A 22146-nucleotide genomic window follows, 5' to 3' on the forward strand; every position below is an offset into this window, starting at 1 on the left:
GCATTTACAAAAAAGTATACATGAAGTTGCTTGACGAATTGATTCTTGGGTATTTTGTGTGGCATTCCATCCACAACCAAGTGCTTGCCACACAAAATACCCAAGAGTAGGGTAACCAGATTTTCCAAATGGAAAATTTGGATCTCTAAACCTGCCCCCAGGCCCGCTCAGTTCCACCCAACCCCACCCCAGTCCCACCGCAGCCCCTCTGCCCAATTTGCTGGAAGCTTTTCAAAACCTGGACAAAGTGCCGGGTTTTGAAAAGCTGTCCAGACTCCTGGACATGTCCTCAAAAGGAGCTCATGTCCTGGGAAATCTGGCCGTCTGGTAACCCTACCAAGAGAGCACTGAAACCTTATGAATCTGTTGTGATGGTAACACACAACAGCTGCTTATGTGGAACTAAACTGATACAAGCTAGTGTTAACAATTAAGAATATAAGAATGGTCATAATGGGACAGACCAAAGTTTCATCAAGCCCAGTATCCTGCTTCCAACAGTGGTCAACCCAAGTCACAAGTACCTGGAAAGACCCCTGAGCATACTTTGCCTTTAAGACATGTATGCTCTAAATTTTGCACAAAAACCAGCCACTTATATAGGGAATTTAGCATCTTAACCCTTTAATTGGCAGATGGTAAAATAGCTGCTTTACTAACTTGATGTTGAATGAGAGCAACAATGCCAAGTAACAGGCATTTGGAGATGAAGATCTCCCAAAAGAACCATAGAAGACACATGTTGCTTCTGAGCAGCAATGCTAAATAAAGGGTTAAACATAAAAAGATCCCATGAATACACACAGGGAGTTCCAGCAGATGTTTGCTATGTCTAAAGTGGACTTTCTGGTGGCTCAGGTGACAAAGCGCATGCCCCTACCCAGCTAGGGAGGTGTGCTCAAGGTTCAACAGGATCGTAGATGACATGCTGTTCAAGAGTCAGTTTGAGGCCTTGACTCTGGCAGTTAAAGCTGCTGCGGCAGCCTCCTTTGTTGTCCGAACATGCCACTCTATAAATTGCGTAACCCAGGAGGGGCGACTTCAGAACCACTGCCACAGCTGTTGCTGGTGGGAGTGAACTATGCGGCTGATGCTCTGTGTGACCTGCTCAGGGTGGTGGGCAAAGTCTGCTTATTCTGTTTCTGCCCGCCAGATTTTGTGGATCAGACAATGGGCTGGGGACTCTACTTCCAAAGCCACTCTCAGCAGACTTCCTTTCAGAGACCAAATACTATTTGGCCAAGGGTTGGATGATCTCATGGCTAGCGTCCAGGACTGCCATCCAAAATCACTTTCAGATAGCAGAACTTGGGCTGCAAAATGGCAAACTTCTGGATCCTTTCAAGGCTCACACCATTTGCGCCTGTTCACTTCTGGGTCCTAGTTCCAGAGATCCTTTTGGAGTCCACAGCAGAGGGTTACTGGGAATAGAAAGTCCCAGAGCTCTTCCTCTAGTCCAGGTGAGCAGCCAAAGAAATCAGAATGATGCCAGGCTTGCAGCCTTTCCATGCAAAATTGGAGGCTGGCTGCGGGACTTCCTTGAGGCATGGGAAGCTATCACGACAGACCAATGGGTGCTAGAAGTTTTCAGGGATGGCTACAACTTGGAGTTCACCCGTCCTGTCTCTGCCTGGTTCATGGATTCCCCAGCGGGCTGACCATAAAGAGCTGCTCATGTCCAGGCAACCCTGAACTGGATTGGACATGGGCTTGGCAAAGGTTCAGGTGGCTGGAGTTTCCTGTTTCAGAGACAAGGGTACAAGGGTTTCCCTTTCTACGCACCTGGATATTATCAGATTCTTTAAGGGTGTCCTGAGACTTAGGCCTCTGGTTCGCTAACCCTGTTCTTCTTGGAATCTTAACACTGTGCTGAAGGGGCTCTCAAGACCTCCGTTCGAGCCCATACAGGAGGCCACTCTCATGAATCTAACTATCAAGATGATCTTTCTGGTAGCCATTACTTCTGCTAGATGTGTCTCAGAATTGCAGGCCTTGTCCCGCAGGGATCCTTGCCTCCGTATAACGGATGCGGAGGTCTCCTTATGGACCATCCTTTCTTTCTTGCCAAAGGTGGTTTCGGCAATCCATATCAACCAGGGGGTTAGGCTTTCGGCTTTCCAGCTCTCTAGTTCTAGAATAAAGGATAACATTTTGAAGGTGATCGATGTCCAAAGGACTATCGTGCGATACCTGGAAGTTATGAATGATTTTCATCTCTCCGATCATCTCTTCATTCTGATGAATCCAGCAAAGAAGGGGAGGCTGGCTTCCAAAGTTACCATTTCAAGATGGATTAGGTTAGCTATTTTGTCCTATATTGTCTGTGGAAAACAGCCTCCTTTCATTCTTTGAGCGCATTCATCAAGAGGGGTTCCCTCTTCATGGTCTGAATGTAGAACAGTTCCACCGTATGAGATTTGTCGAGTGGCAACTTTCACCAAATTTTATAAGGTGGACTTGGCACAGGAGGACTCTTCTTTTGGAGCCTCAGTTTTGTGGGCAGGCTTATCTCTCCCACCTGAGGTTTTGGGGACTGCTTAGGTATGTTTCTTGGTTCAGCATACCATCCCTATTGCACTGGAAAAAGAGATTAGCTTCTTACCTTGATAATATCTTTTACAATGGATAGAGAAGGTATAATAAACACTCCGCCCATCATTGTCGATGTGCCTGTTTGGACTGCTACTTAAAGGCTGCATCTCTAAGCTTTCTGCCAGCACTCTTTAATTTGAAGACATTGTATATTGCATGCATATAGTTCCATAGGAGTTTTCTCCTCAGTTCCATATTTTCTTATTGCTTATTGTTAAGGATTGTTGCCTTTGTTCCCTTCCTTGGCATGTCTGTGGGCGTTGTGTTGTTTGTGTGAGCAGATCAAGTTCTAGTTTGGGAGGGCGGGGGGCGCTCTCCATTTTCCTCCTCCTGTTCTCTTCTGTAGGGCTGTCACCTGCTTTAAAACTAATTGATAGGGGCAGCAGGGAGAAGGAGGAGGTGCTGAAAACAGTGATCAGTATCTCCTACAATGGACTCATGGGAGTGAATGGAAGACCCTTGGTTCAGCATACCATCCCTATCTACTGGAAAAGATATTATCAAGGTAAGACCCTAATCTCTTTTTACCTCAAAATGACTGAGTACGTTCCACAGTAAGCCATTTTAAGTTGCAGTAAGCGCACACTAGTTCTGATTAGCGATTAGCGCACATGTGCTGTGCTCTGCGCCAAGCTCGAGGTGCTTAGGAATAATGGCACTTACACATATATTACCAGTTCAATATTATAATTTATTTATTAATGTTAATCTTACATGTCTCAGAAATCAAATGTGTGATGGAGGCGTGAAATTTGCACCTCTCCTGATGGTCTCTCTGAGTCTATACTGGTTCGTTCCTTTTATATTTTTCCCAAGGCAGTATGACATCACACTTGTCAGCCAATCCATTAACAGAGGCTGCCCTTAAGTTTAAACAAAGAACTTTCTTTTTTGACATCGAAATAAGTTTCAGAAATCATATTTTTGTTTACATTCATTTCTGAATATACATAAACCCATTATTACATATCCAATATTCTTTTTGTCCTTCTCAAAAACTTAAATCAAACCGTTTATCTATTTCAAGAGAGCCTGCATTTGTTTTCAGCATTTGCTAAAAAGTGCTGTAAAGTTCATGTCCCTTTCAGCACAGAGAAGGAGCAGGAGGGGCTATCCCCCCTTCTCTGAGCTTTACAAAGACTGGTACAGCGTCTTTGGCTTTAACTTAACCATTTCCAGATGTTGCCTAAGGATTTCTTCTTAGAATTTCTTACATCTTATATATATATTTAAATATAAGTACAAATCATTTTCTCACATCTCATTCATAGCATCCATCATTCATTCGGGGCCACATTCACACACAACACGGTATATTGCATTCATACTTAATACAAGAAGGCTTTGTCTGTTATACCCCATTTTGGGATACGTAATCTAATATGCTCTTAACCAATATTTAGAAAATAAAATAATATAAAAGGATGAGTTAAAAGTTAAAAATGAAGTATATAACTTATCTAATAAAGATTGGACTCACGAAGAATATAGCAACCGGTAGCAAAGTGCCCAGATGCAGTCCGAAGGTCCACACATATAATAACATTAAATGAATTGAAATTCTATATAAACATAAGAAAAAGTTCTAAAAAGGCATTTAGGAATATATCTTGATATACTCAAACAACGAGTGACATATTTATATAATTGTTCCTTAACCAGCTCAAGCACATCTGTTATCAATTAGAACCACGAGGCTCAAAGCGGGAAAAACTGCAAAAAAAAACAAACGCATAGAGAAAGAAGCATGGAGGCAGTTTCATACCTCTAGAAATGTGTCCTGATTTCCCTTATGGTCTTGCTTTACCGAACAATTCCCATAAATATGAAATTCCCATTTTCCTACGCTACACATTGATTTCCTGGTCTTTTGTTAATTATCCTGACTTTTTCAAAGTTTTAAATGTGTTTGGATGTATATAAGAGCCTCTGATCAGTACTAGGAAGGTCTCTGTCACGCCCTGCTAACGCGTCTGCGTACTGTGCGCCAATCCAGGCCTCTTCAGCGCTCAACAGTTAGTAAAAGGATTTCTTTGTAAAAATACAGACAAAGTTATGAAGTGGTATTTCAAACACCTGCCCTGAGGATGTGATATATTTTTAACAGATTTACATATAGATAGAATACACACCTTCATTACAATTCTAGGCTACTTTATCTCTTGAACTGAACAGCTGGATACTGGGTTTGTTACACGTTTTTAGATTTATTAGGCTGGAGCATTTTCTCAGGGGAGAACGACAGGGGAAGGGCAATTAAGCTTTAGCTAAACAACATTACACTGTATCAATATAATCCATCTTTAATTTTAAACAGCAGACATCTGGTACAATTTTTTAAATCCTCCCTTTGACGACAGTATTTAAAGACAGGTCTAATCCACAGCTTCCAGGGGGCACAGGAAAGGATCAGGTGGTGCCCTTGGCATCCTGCCACCTGCCTGCTCAGCTGGCACTGTCAGATTTTTAAACTGTGAGGCTAGTGGCTGATTAAACATCAAAACTAACCAGAAATGCCAAAAATGAGAATGGTTAGCAGGCATTTGTCTCCTTGGCTGTGAAAAAGTCATTGAGAATAATTGAGATGTTTGTTCAGTACTGGCGTCGTCTCGGCTTTACTGCTGAGCTCTTAGCTGTTGTTCTGTGTTCTTGTAAGTGAAATCACCATACTCTCTATTTTCAGTTTTCTCTAGAAGTGTGGAATAGAGAATGACATAGGGACAAATTTCTCCCTGTCCCCGCTGGAGCTCAGTTTTCCCATCCTGTCCTCGTGAGTTATGTCGCTGCCCCTGTCTCTGCCCCATTGCTGTAAGCTCTGCCTTAACTGCACAAGCCTCAGACACTTTAAAATGCTTGAGACTTGTGCAGATGAGGATGGAGCTTAGGCATTGGTGGAATGAGGCATTATGACATCACAATCTGAGCTCTAGAATGTTGCTACTTAGGATTTTAAAGGGTTTGAGGCTTGTGTAGATGAGGACGGAGCTTAGGCATTGGTGGAATGAGGCATTATGACATCACAATCTGAGCTCTAGAATGTTGCTACTTAGGATTTTAAAGGGTTTGAGGCTTGTGCAGATGAGGACGGAGCTTAGGCATTGGTGGAATGAGGCATTATGACATCACAATCTGAGCTCTAGAATGTTGCTACTTGTGATTTTAAAGGGGTTGAGGCTTGTGCAGATGAGGACGGAGCTTAGGCATTGGTGGAATGAGGCATTATGACATCACAATCTGAGCTCTAGAATGTTGCTACTTGTGATTTTAAAGGGGTTGAGGCTTGTGCAGATGAGGACGGAGCTTAGGCATTGGTGGAATGAGGCATTATGACATCACAATCTGAGCTCTAGAATGTTGCTACTTGTGATTTTAAAGGGGTTGAGGCTTGTGCAGATGAGGACGGAGCTTAGGCATTGGTGGAATGAGGCATTATGACATCACAATCTGAGCTCTAGAATGTTGCTACTTATGATTTGAAAGTGTTTGAGGCTTGTGCAGATGAGGACGGAGCTTGCAGGAATGGGGCAGGGACAGGAAAAGAATTCATTGAGACGGGAAAATAAGTTCCCACAGGGACGGGGAAAAATTTCTCCCCATGTCATTCTCTAGTGTGGAGCATGGTGTGAGGTGTGGTGGACTATAGGGATTGTAGGCTTATGGCGTTAAGGAGGGGAAGAAGGACAATCAAATTAAACCAGCTCTTGTGCAGAAATCCCCAAATTGTATAAATGATGCCCAAAGTTAGGAGAGCACTTATAGAAAAGGGTCAGTTAAGCACGTAAGTTAGGGGTCGTGATCTAGCCATTTTTACCACAACCAGAAAATGGCTTGATTTTCTATTTTTCCCATTAATGGACATGTGATAATGTTGCCTTTACTGTGCTGCCATTAAAAAGAAATTACATGTTTAGGAGAACAAAATGGGACATTGTTGATTTGTTGTTGCTTTTCTGGAGATTGGATTCCGTGTGTTTTTCTTGTTTACTATCTGTGTTTAAATAAAGAATTTAAAAAAAAAAAAAAGAATTACATGAGCACTGACCAATGCCTCCTCTTCTCTGAAAAGCCAGAACACAGTAATTCGAATTTTTGTCTAAATGAAACTAACTCACCTGCTGGCTTCCGTATTAAATACACAGTAACCGCAAGACGTGATAACATTTGGATGTATTTTCAAACCTGTCGATATGTTACATTATGAGCATTAATTAAAAGAAGTCAGACCTAATGCTCAAAGCTCCGACAATACATATGGGGAGCAATTTTTTTTTTTTTTTTTTAAATCAAGTAATGCTCAGTACGCATGCATATAATATGCATGCTATTTTTGCAGAGCAGTCCTGGAAAAATGGGAAGAAACTGTGTCTGGCGCCTGTTCAGAAGAGCGCATCGCCAGGCGCAGCTCCTCCCCCCCCAAAATCTATCCATTTTCCTGCCTCTGATGCCACCACCGTTGCGCTCCCCTCCTGCCGGCTCATTTTAACCACGGCTCTAGAGCCGGCAGGGGACGCTTCAGTCAGCTGAGTGTTTAGGGGGTACTCTAGTTGAGTGGCAGGGGGAAGCCCTGAAGTTGCCGATCAGTGGCTTTGGGGAGTCCTGCCGGCTCAGCTGATTGCGACTCTGGAGGCCGTGATCAATATGATCTGGCAGGGAGAACAGGGGCTGCCTGCTTAGCTGTTGAGAGTGTGGCATAGTGGTTAAAGCTACAGCCTCAGCACCCTGAGGTTGTGGGTTCAAACCCACGCTGCTCCTTGTGACCCTGGGCAAGTCACTCAATCCCCCCATTGCCCCAGGTACGTAAGATAGATTGTGAGCCCACTTGCTTGAGTACCTCAATAAATTAATGTAAACCGTTCTAGCTCCCCTGGGAGAACGGTATAGAAAATTGAATAAATAAATTAATTAAATTTTTATTTGATTATTTTTATACCACTTATATCCTAAGTGGTTTACAATCAGATACTTTATCATATTTCCCTGTCTGTCCCAGTGGGCTCAAACTCTAGTGTACCTGGGGGATTAAGTGACTTGCCCAGGGTCGCAATGAGGGATTTGAACCCACAACCTCAGAGTGCTGAGGCTTTAGTTCTAATCCCTACGCCCCCTGTGTTGGGGAGGGTGCAGCTTGGTATATAGTAGCCTTTGAATGCCTTTATTTAGCTCGCTTCCTTTTCCTACTATATGTCATCTCACATCTAGGCCTCAGAATACATGAGGGAATTGATCTACTTATTTGGCTTAGAAAATACATGACTACATCCAGCTCTGTCAAATATGGTGATCAATCGTTTGTTCTTGTTAGTTAATGACCCGATGTATTAGTATTTATGACACATTTGAAGCAAGCTTATTTATATTAATTGTAAAACTGAACAAGCTGAAAGAAAATCCAATAGTGTGTCCCTGAATGCCACCAAATCGAATCTTGAGCATTGTTTTAAAAATATGCTTATGCAAAACAGCACAAAGGTCTGGATTCAGTAAATATAAGTCCTTTTTGGATAGGTCTTTCATGTTCCAAGCAAGCAAACAGCAGTCTTGGTTAGGTAACTATATCAATGGAGCCAGACTGACTTACGGCGCCTTTCGGAAAGAAATTCAAACCGTACTGTTTGACAGATTTATCTCCTAAACAGAAACCACACCAAATTTGTATATTCCTTCTGTCTATTTCTTGTGTAATATGTTGTACTTTCTCCATTTGCATTTTGTAACTCGCCGATTGTCCAGCTCTCTTCAGTGTGAACCGCCTAGAAGTCTATGGCTGTATAGAAAAATAAAGGAGTTATTATTATTATTAAACGGCATCCAATTTGGGTGCTGGAAAAAATCAGCATGGAGCCTCTTTATAGAACAGCCCTTACACCAGGGGTCTCAAAGTCCCTCCTTGAGGGCTGCAATCCAGTCAGGTTTTCAGGATTTCCCCATTGAATATGCATGAGATCTATATGCATGCACTGCTTTCAATGCATATTCATTGGGGAAATCCTGAAAACCCGACTGGATTGCGGCCCTCAAGGAGGGACTTTGAGATCCCTGCCTTAGACCGTATATACTGAAATATAAACCGCCCCAAATATAAACGGAGGTAACCTTTTTCCGCCCTGATCTCTCTTCATCAGCGACGCTTTCTCTCCCCTCAGAAAGACATTGAATCCATTTGTACGCTGCCGTTTTCTTCATGTTATTATCCCCATAAACTTGGACTAACATGTCCCCGATTTCACTTCCACTCTTGCCATGTTTTAACAAAAAATTTAGTGCTCCTTTTAGCTAGGGCTTTAATACGCAGAATAGCGCGTGCTGCATTTGCCACGTGCGCTAGACCTTAACGCCAGCATTGAGCTGGCGTTGGTTCTAGAAGCGTCGCGCGTGGTAATTTCCTGCGTGCGCTAAAAACGCTAGCGCACCTTAGTAAAAGGAGCCCTTAATGTTTGTTTGCTCTAATTTAAGCGCCGATATTCTCGCGACGACACGTAGAAACATGCAACAACAATAATGAACGCCACTCGAGCCACCGCCACGCGACACAAACGCAGCTGTGAGACGCTGATATACCAAGGTCACGAAACCTTACTGAGCTGTTTGCGCGGTGCTGCCGACGTGAGCGCACGGTGGCAAGTTCGTGAACTTAATTGTCAGACCTGGTAGGTATGAAACGAAAGCGCACAACCTCTGTCCAATGCTCCCAACAGCGACATGTACAATATTAAATAACGTTGGCGACGCCCAAAGGCAGCTGCTGTAGGTGACGGAACCAGGTAGAAATCAGTATACATAGATTTTAACCTTTCAAAAAAAATATCTGGAAATTCATGACTAAAAGCGGATTTAAGTTGAAAACAAAGATTTCCCACACATTAGTCAAGACTTCCGCTCAAGATCCTGTTTCACTACAGTAGTGTCTGCTCCGGGAAAAAGCAGTTCTAGCATTGTTTAACCACAAATGACTGCTTATACTTAATCACTTACTATACTGGCTCATGTATGCAAAGACATGAAAGCTATTAAAATGTCATCTTAGTTCTCCTTGATGTGCTTCAGAAAAATTGACTTAATGATTATGGAATGCAGGTGTCTGGCTTAGGAAAAACTGAGATCACTGCATACTTTGCTAATTTCAAAGCTCTTTTGAGGTTTCTGTGCATTGTGATGAAAGAACTCCACGCTGTCCCTTATTTGATCCGGTTGTGCTGTGCTTTCAGATACAGAAGAAGGGAGACAGAAACATCAAAGCTGTTCATCTCCATAGTGTTCTGTGGTGGTTTGTATCAACTACCAGCCCATGGCAAGCTTCTGTTGAACCAGAGCAGTGGTGACTACTCAGCCCAGCGCAGCCTCTAGCAATGACCAAAATAAAGAAGTCCACATTACAAAGAGCCCAGGGCAGTGGTTCCCAACCCTGTCCTGGAGGACCACTAGCCAGTCAGGTTTTTGGGATAACCCTAATGAATATGCATGAGAGAGATTTGCATATAATAGATGTGACAGGCATGCAAATCTGCTCCATGCATATTCATTAGGGTTATCCTGAAACCTTGACTGGCTTCTGGTCCTCCAGGTCTAAAGCAGGGCTGCCCAAGTCCGGTCCTCGAGATCTACTGGCAGGCCAGGTTTTCAGGATATCCACAATGAATATGCATGAGAGAGATTTGCCTGCGCTGCCTTCTTGGTATGCAAATCTCTCTCATGCATGTTCATTGTGGATATCCTGAAAACCTGGCCTGCCAGTAGATCTCGAGGACTGGACTTGGGCAGCCCTGGTCTATAGCTACTGAAGGGGCCAGAGCAGAGCTTTCCAACTGTGAGTGAGGACCCCAAATGAGGCCCCATAAAAACTATTTGGGATCATGGCTTGGATGAACCCTTCATAGGTGCACCATTATTCTGTATTTCTAAGGGGGGGGGAGTGTCACACAATTTTATTTGACTATGATCATGGTAGAGGAAGATTACTACACCTGGAGGGGCTGTTTCACTGTCATTAAGGTAGATGTCATGTCCTTAGGAGTTGAGACCCAGAACAGAGAAGCCAGGATGCTAAGGAGTCTGACAGATTGCATTTGGGTGCAGCGGTGACATCTTATGGCATCCTCCCGCCTTTACAAGTCTACATCTGTTTTGTTGTTTTTATAGAAGGAGGAGTTGAGCTGGAATGCACCAGAGAAGCCAGACTGCTGAGGAGTCTGCCAGGTTGTAACAACAGTTACTGGCATGCCTGATAGTATTGGACATGGCGGTGACAGCATCTCCTTTACAAGACTGCACCTATGCTACAGTACATGGGTGCATGCCCAAAGGCATGTGACCAAAGAGCAGCTACTGAGCTCTACAATCCCTGTCTCTCCCTTAGAGATCCTCTATGCTTGTATTATGCTTTCTTTGAATTCAGATATGATCTTGTCTCCACCACCTCCTTGGTATATCTAACAGTTTTTCTGCAAAATAGCTTGAACAATTCTACCTCGGAAGCGCTTCACTCCAAGCAATCTATTGAGTTACCTGCAAATTTTCCTTTTTAAGATTTTAAAATATAACCGTGCATCCACTATAGAAAATCTGAAAGGATATTACTGGAACACATTACTTTTTTCCCTTCAAAATAAGTCTTATTTTTAAATGTTACCCTTGTCTTCAAAGTAGATCTTAATTAAGTCTCTCAGTTGATTCTAACTTAGCCCTTGCATGTAATGTAATGGAAAAGGCTGGGGTTATTTTACCATCCTGGAAGCATTGTGAGTCAAAGCTACAGGTAGTGGCAGCAGAACTTACCATACTAAAGTATTAAAGTTGCAGTAAGCATGCACTAGTGTTTACCGGAGCTTAGTAAAAGGACCTCAGGTGGGGTCCCGTCCCCCCCCCTCCGTGGCTTTTATAACACTCTGCTTTACACAGTGTCAGGTCAAAAGCGCGCTGGGACAAAGGCGCATGCAGACAATTGAGCGCAGCGCGGAGGTGCGCGCCGCACAAAATTACTGTTTTTAGGGCTCCGACGGGGGGTGTGTGTGGGGGGGAACCCCCACACTTTACTTAATAGAGATCACGCCGCGTTGTGGGGGCGTTGTGGGGGGTTTGGGGGGTTGTAACCCCCCACATTTTGCTGAAAACTTCACTTTTTCCCTGTTTTTAGGGAAAAAGTTAAGTTTACAGTAAAATGTGGAGGGTTACATCCCCCCTAAACCCCCCCAACGCCGGCGCGATCTCTATTAAGTAAACTGGTGGGGCTCCCCAACAAAAACCCCCGTCGGAGCCCCTAAAAACTGTAATTTTCTTTGGCGCGCGCCTCCGTCTTGCGCTCAGTTGTCGGCGCGCGCCTTTGTCTTTCGCGGGGTTGTCTGTGAACCGCTTTACACAGAGCAAATTGTAACAAGGTATCCTAAATCTCATTGTTTTTTCTGGGTGAATAAATGAGGCCTTTATTCTTGTTTTGCTATTATGTCGTCATTCCCTTATCCAAGACACCGTGAACCTTGAGTTCTGATCACAGGATCCCCGTTATTTCTTGGTTTATGTCTGTTCACTAACATGAATTCCTGCAATAAGAGTGTTGGCTACTTTTCATGCATTTTCTCAAAAGAAACCTCATGTTTGATCTCGTTCTACCCGTGTCTCTTATCGAAGATTTTTTTTTGGTAGCTGCCTTTCATGATTTTCCAGAAACAACCTACATAAAATTCAGTGCCTCAAATTTATATTCTAAAGAGCATCTCAGAGGCTCTCATTAGTGAGTTTTCAAATGGAGCTAAATTGAATATGGTCTAACTTGAAAGGGAATAGATGTGTTCATCCTTTAAGCATATCAAAAGCTGAGAAAATGTAATGGATGTCTGTAAATCTGCAGCATTTGCTTGTTCTGTTGGGAGTTGAATATGGCTCCCGCTTTTTTTTTCAGCAGTGACTGACTCCTCAAGAACGTTTCCAAGATGTTTGCTATCGTCACAGAGTTTTCTTTGTTGCAACTTCCAGGTTTAAATCCGTTAGATCAGTGGTCTCAAACTCAAACCGTTTGCAGGGCCACATTTTGGATTTGTAGGTACTTGGAGGGCCTGAAAAAAAATAATGTTTGATTATTTTGCATGAGGTAAAACTCTTTATAGTTTATAAATCTTTCCTTTTGGCTAAGTCTTAATAATAATATTGTCATTTATAGCTAAAGAGACATACGATCAAGAAACGGTTTTATTTTACTTTTGTGATTATGATAAACCTACTGAGGGCCTCAAGATAGTATCTGGTGGGCCGCATGTAGCCCCCGGGCCGCAACTTAGAGACCACTGAGTTAGATTGTCCTGAACAAGAATGTGAACCTTTACTTATGTAGGTCCATCTTTGTGGAATTCTCTGTCTCAGGGAAGCCAGGGCACGAAGCAGACCTGTTGCAGGGTCCTTTCTTTTGACTTGTGTTTTTTTTTCAGCGGCGGATCCTAACAAATGCAAGGAAGTTCTTTTTCACCCAAAGGGTAGTGGACACTTGGAATGCGCTACCGGAGGAAGTGATCAGGCAGAGTACGGTACAGGGATTCAAGCAGGGATTGGATGGATTCCTGAGGGATAGAGGGATCGTGGGGTACTGAGTAAACCAACCTGGTCGTGCATGTGCAAGACCGGAGGGCTAGGACTTCGATAGGAGGGCAGAACTTAAATGGGAAACCAAGGTGGCAGGGGAGCCCCTTCTGATGATTCAGACAGGCCTTGACCTGTTTTTGGCCACCGCGGGAGCGGACTGCTGGGCAGGATGGACCTGTGGTCTGACCCGGCAGAGGCACTGCTTATGTTCTTATGTTCTTATGTTCATATGGTGAATAGCCTAAGTGGCTATTTTATTTTTCGAAAAGCCTTAAAAACTTGAATGTTTTCTAGTAACTTTGGAGTTTCTTAATGTAAGCTGCATTATTGTGTATTGTACTATGTTCTGTGTTTTTTTATCTTGGTTATGGTAGACCATCTTTCATACAATTTTTATCACATTAAATTAAATCTTTTTCAGTAGGAGCTCAAGATGAATTACATTCAAGTACACTAATTATTTCACTGTTCCTGAAGGACTTACAATTTAAAAGGGTAATTCTATAAAAGGAGCCTAAGGGGCTCATTTTCAAAAAAGGTAGGCATCCAAAAGACAACATAAACCAGAACTTGGATGTCTTACTAGTCAAGACGTCAAAGTGGGCATTCTCAAAACAGACTTTCTAGATGCCTTTCTGGTTGTTTTGTCACCAGTGTGTTCAAATCTTAAGGGGGCGTGTTAGAGGCATGTTTTGGGTGGGCTTAGGACTTGGACGATCCTCAGGCATGCATAATCAAACCTTTAACATCCTTTAACATAAGGGCTTTTTTTTAGACGTTTGAAGCTAGACCTGTTTTAAAAGCATCTAGATCAGGGGTGCCCACACTTTTTTGGCTTGCAAGCTACTTTTAAATTGACCAAGTCAAAATGATCTACCAACAATAAAATTAAAAAAAAAAAAAACCCACAAAGCACACTGAACGCAGAGAAAATGTTAATTATAATTTATAGTCGGGTTTTTTTTCAAAGAGGTCAAGGCAGATGACTTTAAAATATGCAATAAATATAATAGTAAACACTTTCAATTGCAACTGATGCTGAAATGGCCGATGATATAGTGCAGGGATCTCAAAGTCCCTCCTTGAGGGCCGCAATCCAGTCGGCTTTTCAGGATCTCCCTAATGAATATGCATTGAAAGCAGTGCATGCACATAGATCTCATGCATATTCATTGGGGAAATCCTGAAAACCCGACTGGATTACGGCCCTCGAGGAGGGACTTTGAGAGCCCTGGTATAGTGTAAGAACAGCTTAAGCTATTGAATGGTTAAAACTGAAGGAAAAAGCCTCAGACAAGGGCCCTCCCACCTTCACCGAAGTGGTTTGCTAAAGGTGGTTGAGCGGTCACCTCATTGGCAAAAAAACCTTCAATAAAGTAAAAGCTTTTATGCTGTGCTTTGCCAGCGAAAAACAAAAGATAGAAGAAAAACTTTTCCGCTTATCTTCAGCTGATCGGTACACCAACGGTGGCCAGCGTTTCACAAATCTGCTGCCTCAGGGTGTATCTCGACCGATCAGACTTTAAAGTGGAACGCCAAGAGCGTCTCCCGCATCGGGTAAGTGCTGTTATTTAAAGGGTGCTCCAGGCTAAGGCCCATATTCTCTTAAACAGCGCTGTTATCGTCAGCTACCTTAAAAGCAGCTGCCGATTACATCAATCGTGTGACAGCGCTGTTTAGAGAATCGTATTTCCGGCAAAGGTAGGCCAGAGGTTTCAAGGCCTGCATGTCTGGCGCTTACCTTTTGACATGACTCGCACCTCTGGAGGGGCCTACCACCTCTGTAGGCATTGGCCATGCCTACAGTGGAGTTAGGCATTAGTAGGTGCCACTGGAGGCGCAATTCTGATGCCTTTTTTTTCGGCACCTTGAAATTTCTTTTAAGTAAAATTTTAAATGGTGTTTTGGATTTAGGCGCCGATAGGGCCTAAGTTAAGTCACTGTTCATAATTGTATCCTGATATTTGCTGATGTTAGAATATTTTCAATTGTAAGATGTAAAATAGTTATTTATATATTACTTGTTGGAATATTCATATTTATCTCTATCTTTACCTCTGTCTTTATATTTTTTTCTTTATTTTTCATAAATTGTTTCTTCAGGTACTTTAGTTAGATTGTGAGCCTTTGGGACAATTAGGGAAATTTCCAAGTACCTATCTTATTTATTTTTATCTATTGTATCTTTGTAATGCATCATTTATGTAAACCGCTTAGAAACTCACGGTTATTAGCGGTATATAAGAATTAAATTAAATTAAATATAGGCCTAAGTGCCCGTTAGAGAATAGCACTTAGAGTGGATTCCTACAGCCAGTTTTGGGTGCGACAGTGGACACCAGCTGAAACCTGGGGTAAATCCTGGCATAACCTCTGTATTTGATAACACTGCCTCTAAATATTTGAAATGTCCCTGACCTGCCCATGAATCTCCCATGTTCATTTCCCCTATACTGGTAGATGGTGATGTTTTTTAAAAAAAATTCTTTATTTATAGCATATTTCACCATTACAATCAAGTATAATGATTACAACTTGAATCGGATCAATACTTCAAGGCAGAAATAATGTCTCAAATATTTAGTCTACAATAATGAGAGAGATCGACAGGGAACTTAAATTGTTATAGGGTAGAAATAATTACACAAATAGCAGCAATATTCTATGCATCCTACAGCTGGTATATGCATTATATAATAATAATTTATTCTTATATACCGCCATACCAAAAAAAGTTCTAGGCGGTTCACAACAAACTGGGCAACTACATAGACTACAGATGAAATACAACAGATTGGAATAAGAGAAACTTAACAATAGTGAGCAGAATGCATTTACAATATAATGCGGATAAAATACATTAAAAAATAAAGAGAAAGCTGATAAAATACTAGCTTAACAGGCAAAAGAAATGCATATAATATGAACAAAATATCAGCTGAATCTAAACTAATTAACAGTTTAAAAAAAAAATGCAGTTAAAAATCTAATACAGATAAAAATACATCAGATAGATCTAAAAAGACTTGTTAAAAAATAGCAGTGCGTTAAGATACCAACCTGTCAAAAAGTTGTGACTAACAATTTTCTAAAATCAAAATAGGAAGAGACCTCTGGCCACAAATTCAGTTTAGCGGCTTGAAACGAAAGGGTTCTAGCGAGGAACTTCTTATAACGACAGGACTTTATGGAAGGATAACTAAACAAGTGTACTCTGCGTGTGATCTTTTTAGCGCGACTCAAGGAAAAATGAGGTGCAAGGTAACCGGGTGACAATCTAGAAACTGATTTATAACAAATGCAATATGTCATTACACTTCTCCCTCCGTATTCGCGGTCTCAGCATTCGCGGTTTCGATTATTCACGTTTTTTAGCTTGCTGGCTCCTCCCCCAAATTACATCAGCTTACGTAGAGAAATCGCTGAATCCAAGGATTTACAGAAAAAAAAAAATCACTGATTCCCAGCACTTTCTTCACCGTGTTTTGCCTCTCCTTCAGGACCAGGCAATGTCTCCCACCATGTTATTCGCGGTTCCACCATATTCATGATTGTTTTTAATAGAAAACAGCGAATAACGTATGAAAAAGTTATTCATGGTTTTTCAGTATTTGCAATTCTGTTAATCCCCTATCACAGCGAATACGGAGGGAGAAGTGTAGTTACTGTTACAAACCCTTCTTTTGACTCTATAAATTCTAACAGCTGTTTAGGCTCAAAAAATAAGAAGTTCTTATTCTGATATGTAACATTTTACTGGAAACTTCAGCAAAAATACCCCTCCCAAGGCTAGGATTCTTGGTCTTAAGGCCAAGAATTATTTCCTTCACCTCTGAGATTTCTGGGAGATATCAGGAAAAATACGAACATTAGAGCCTAAAAACTGATCATTCATATGACGGAAATACAAACGAAGTATATATTCTCTACCACTTTGCAAAGCGAAAGTTATCAACAAGGTTGTCCTATCCATAATAATTTCCAAGGAGTTCTCCAGAAAAGTTGACAAGTTCATGTCCACAACTTTATCTCCTGGGATCTCATTAGAGTGGAAGCTCCAAAGGGTTTCTGTATATAAAGGTACACTTACTCCTCCAAATCCGTGGTTTCAGCATCCGTGGATTTGGTTAGTTGCAAATTTTTTTTTTTTTTAACCGATTTTAATTTTTTGGGCTATTTTTAAGCCCTCTTACAGCCTCTGGAACCTTACCTGGTGGTCTAGCGGTCTCCAATAATAATAATAATAACTTTATTTTATATACCGCAGTACCACAAACAGTTCAGAGCGGTTTACAGTGTAAGAGACTGTACATTTACAGTGAAGATACAATGAGGACAGTACATAATTTAGTAAAAGGAGTTTATACAGCGAAGAACAATGTAGATTTAACATGCAGGAGACTGTACATTTACAGCAGAGATAATATAGTGGAGAGGCAGTGCGAGAGGCTTATAAAGAATAAAGCGGTGTTCAAAACCAATGCAGGGTGATGAGTATCAAGAAGACAACCAGTATCAATTACAGGATGGAAGTAGTTGCTTCTTCAGTTGATTGGCCGGTCCAGTCGGATCGGATTGATTGTGTTGTGAATCGCGTCCCTGCCTACTTTGCATGCATGGATTCGAAGTGGATTGCAGGAGAGGTAAGTGAGTCGGAGGGAAATTTGGTTGTCAAGGGGTCGCAAACTGATCGGTACACGATCGGCTTGCTTTGTGAATCTAGCCCCATGTGGCATTTTCCTCCAATTTCTATTAACCCCCCCACACTGAAAATAGCTCACAAATTTGGGTGCATGTCCATTTTGTATACACATTTTAATTGAATAATGAGCCAATTAGCACTGATAATTGGAATCTTAATGAGCAATTATTGTGCTAATTGGAATTAAAGTTTACATGCATAAATTTAGGTGTGAGTCCAAAAAGAGCGTACTGTTGCTAACCAGCGTTGGGTTAACCTCAGGAGAAAAACATTACCGTAAAACGTGGAGAAAAAGCCTCTATCTTGTTTTAGAGGCAGCAAGCAATTCTGATTTCAAGCCCTCCACTCTTATCATGGGCAGTAAAAAAAAACTCCACGCAGTAATGAAACTTTCAAACGGACTCAAGCCCACCATTGTGCACAGGGTTTAACCCTTTCAGGACCAAGGGACATATTTGTCCCATAACTTTAATATCCTATAAATTTTGATTGGGATAGTCTACAGTTCTAAATTTGACATGTACGGATTCCATAAGATACTGCCTTTATGTAAACAAACTGGTTCCGACATTCATTCATTAGCGTCGTTGCCAGATTGACGAGAAGATTCACTTGCCACACTGTCCATAAGCCAGAAGTTTGATTTAAAAAAAAATAAAAAATGATATTTCACAAAAAAAATCAATTTTTTGGCATCTGCAAGCCCTTTTTACCATAAAAATGTCGTCAAAACCACAAAAATTGGCCTACGATCCTTATGGTCCTGAAAGGGTTAACAGATCAAACTTGTCAAAAACAAAGACAAAAATTACTCAACTTAGGGATATTAGCTGTTGCTCCTTTCCAGCGTTGACCTCATGGAAGGTAATGAATCACAGTTGCCAACCTTCCATGGCAATGCAACCCAGGCAACTCTTCCTTGCTGGAACCTAAATTTAGGCAGTGGTTATCGAATTTTCCCCTAAGTGCTATTCTGTAAGTGGCACCTAACTTTGAGTGCCGTTTATAGGATAGCATTCAGCACTATTTTTTTGGTGCTGAATTTTTAGGCCATTTGTAGAATTTAGGGCCTGTTTTACAAAGCCACGCGGTTATGGCCCCAAAGACCATAGAGATTTAAAGGGCTTCGGGGCTATTGCTGCGCGGCTTTGTAAAACAGTCCCTTAGTCTTTTATGCTTGTATACTTTACCTGTTCTTATTTGGCAGCCTGACCCCCAAGTGGAAGTATCATGAGACTGCCACTTGGAGGGGGTGTCAAAAATTTTGAAAAGATCACCCAATGGGGCAGGAATTAAGAATCATTTCTATTCCTCCCTCTCCACTACACACCAGAATTATTAGTATTTGACCCCTAGTATGTGCCAAGTTAGGATAAAAACTTGTATTGTAATATTGTACTGAAATTATGTATGTTTAACCTGTAACCCGTTCTGAGCTGTTTGGGGACAATGGGATAGAAAATGAACCAACTAAATAAATAAATATAAGAGCTGTAGTGGGGGGGTGGGGCAGGCTCCCAGGAGTCGGAGATAATGCCACAGTCTTAGGATATGAGGGGAGTGTAGCCAATGGGGAGGAGGAGTCCAGGAGATTCAGAGGAGGGTGGTAAGTAGTATGGCTGTTCTGGGTTCAGGTCTGGGAGTTGGGAAGGACCTATGCACTGTATTTTTTTAGGCAAGGCCAACTCACATCCCTGCTATTCTGTTGTAACACTAAGCATTGAAGCCCTTATCTGAAAACGCTTTGGTGTGTGTAGCATGATAGCATGTTGACTGACAGCGACACGGTGCTGTATTATTCACAAACCAAATTTGGAATCCTCCTAGCTGCATCAAGGTTGCCTTGCTAGTCATCTGATACTTAAGGACCAATAACGTAGTTACATTTCTGTTAGGGACTCCTGATGCAGGCCTAGTGACTGAAACATGGCTATGTCAAATCTGTTGAAAGTTCATTGCTAATAGAATTGTTGTTGGATAAAAAAGAGTCTGATGAAAATTCATTAAAGAAATCATCTTTAGTGCCTTGTTGTTTTTTTCTGGCCATCTCCATTGTGTGTGGTACAGTTTTGTGTTCCGTTGAGATAGTGTTCTTCTGTTGTGCTCTCCTGCCATTCTCCCACCATGTCCCCTTTAAAACTCTGCATTCAGGGGGTTAGCTGCTTTCTAAAATGACTATTTGCATGGGTATGTAAGTTAGATATGTAAATATTGCCATTTACCCATCTAGATGCTTCTAAAATGAACTCCTTGTACTATTGTGGAGTATATGCGAACTATAAAAAAATAAACAGATGAGTTCGGTTCAGTGAACTTGTTCTAGCTCAACAGAGATTTCTTAATGGAGACATGTGGGCCACTTGGAAGAGGTTGTGGAAACAGAGACTGTGTCCGAATTCAAGAGGGCCTGGGATAGGCACGTGGGATCTCTCAGGGAGAGAAAGAGATAATAGTTACTGCGTACAACACTGGTCGTCATGCATGAAAAAGGACATAGTACTACTCAAAAGGGTCCAGAGAAGAGCGACAAAAATGGTTAAAGGACTGGGGGAGTTGCTGTACAACAAGAGGCTAGAGAAACTGGGCCTCTTCTCCCTTAAAAAGAGGAGACTGAAAGGGAACATGATCGAAACATTTAAGATATTGAAGGGAATTGAATTAGTAGAGAGAGAGAGAGATTGTTCACCCTCTCCAAGGTGAAGAGAACGAGAAGGCACTCTCTAAAGTTAAAAGGGGATAGATTCCTTACAAACATAAGGAAATTCTTCACCCTGAGAGTGGTAGAAATCTGGAACGCTCTTCCAGAGGCTTTTATAGGGGAAAGCACCCTTCAGGGATTCAAGGCAAGGTTGGATAAGTTCCTACTGGAACAGGACATACGCAAGTAAGGCTAGACTCAAATAGGGCACTGGTCTTTGACCTAAGGGTCGCCATGTGAGTGGACTGCTGGGCACAATGGACCACTGGTCTGACCCAGCAGTGGAAAATCTTATGTTTTTATAGGCAGACTAGATGGGCCATATGGCCTTTATCTGCCGTCATGTTTCTATTCTATAGGTTCTTAAGTACTCCCAATATTGAACAAATACCAATACTTTGTCCAGGAGGGGTAACACGATGAGTTTAGCTCTTGCAATCATTGTGAAAATTTAGCTTCTAAGAATGGAGAAGCTTGAAGTTCACTAATGAACCATTTTTGCTTCCATTTCACATAAGTGTCTCTCTTTCGTTACTTGGAGGTACGTATATGGAAGATATTATAGACAGATTAAAATCACTGTGGCAGAAAGTTGGCTATTCATCATGATGACATGGACATCTTTTGTGCAGCATGTGGAAAAACGCTGGAGGCCAGTTATTCCCAGATATTTTGTTACTTTCATGGCCCTCAGGAACTTTCAGAACTGAGGCCAGACTAAATAAGTCTGCATGATGATGAGCTTTTTATATAAGCATTTAATTCACTGATTTGCATTTTTGGGGGATGAAGACAAGGTACCAGATGTTCATCAGAACTGCTGTCTAAACTTACTGAAAGAATTTTGATATATCATCCAACTCAATATTAAAAAGGATTTAAGTGGTTAACGTTAGAGTTAACCACATAATTTGTTTCAGAATTAAGGGCCAACCAATACCTAACCTGATCATAGTTTGACTGATACAGGCTAGCTAATGATGAGTTATGTTTATGTTTTATTAAAACTTGTTATACTGCTTGTTCTTACCACAGGTCCAAGCGGTTTACAAATATGCAATACAGTAAAACCTTGGACTGCAAGTAACTTGGTTTGCAAGTGTTTTGCAAGACAAGCAAAGCATTTTATTAAATTTTAACTTGATATACAAGCAACGTCTTGCAAAAAAAAGTACACATAGTATACACACATCACAACTGACGCTGCAAGAGTGTAGTGACTGTTCTAAACAAGCAAAGTCTTGCAATATGAATACATACAGTATACTCGCGTCACATCATCACAACTGAGCCAACGGTTCTTCTCTCTTTGATGCTGCAGAAGTGTAGTGACTGTTCTATATGAGCGAGGTCTTGCAAGAGTACGTATAGTATTTTGTATTAAAGTTTTGGGGTTGTGGAACAAATCGTCTGCGTTTCCATTATTTTTAATGGGGAAATTCCCTTTGATATACGAGTGCTTTGGATTACAAGCATGCTTCTGGAACGAATTATGCTCGCAAACCAAGGTTTTACTGTATATAGAAAAAGGAACTCCATTTAAAATAGGACAGATCAGTACAAATTCAAAAAAAGATTATATAACATT

The sequence above is a fragment of the Geotrypetes seraphini genome, chromosome 17 (assembly GCF_902459505.1).
Source record: "Geotrypetes seraphini chromosome 17, aGeoSer1.1, whole genome shotgun sequence".
NCBI classification, from domain to species: domain Eukaryota; kingdom Metazoa; phylum Chordata; class Amphibia; order Gymnophiona; family Dermophiidae; genus Geotrypetes; species Geotrypetes seraphini.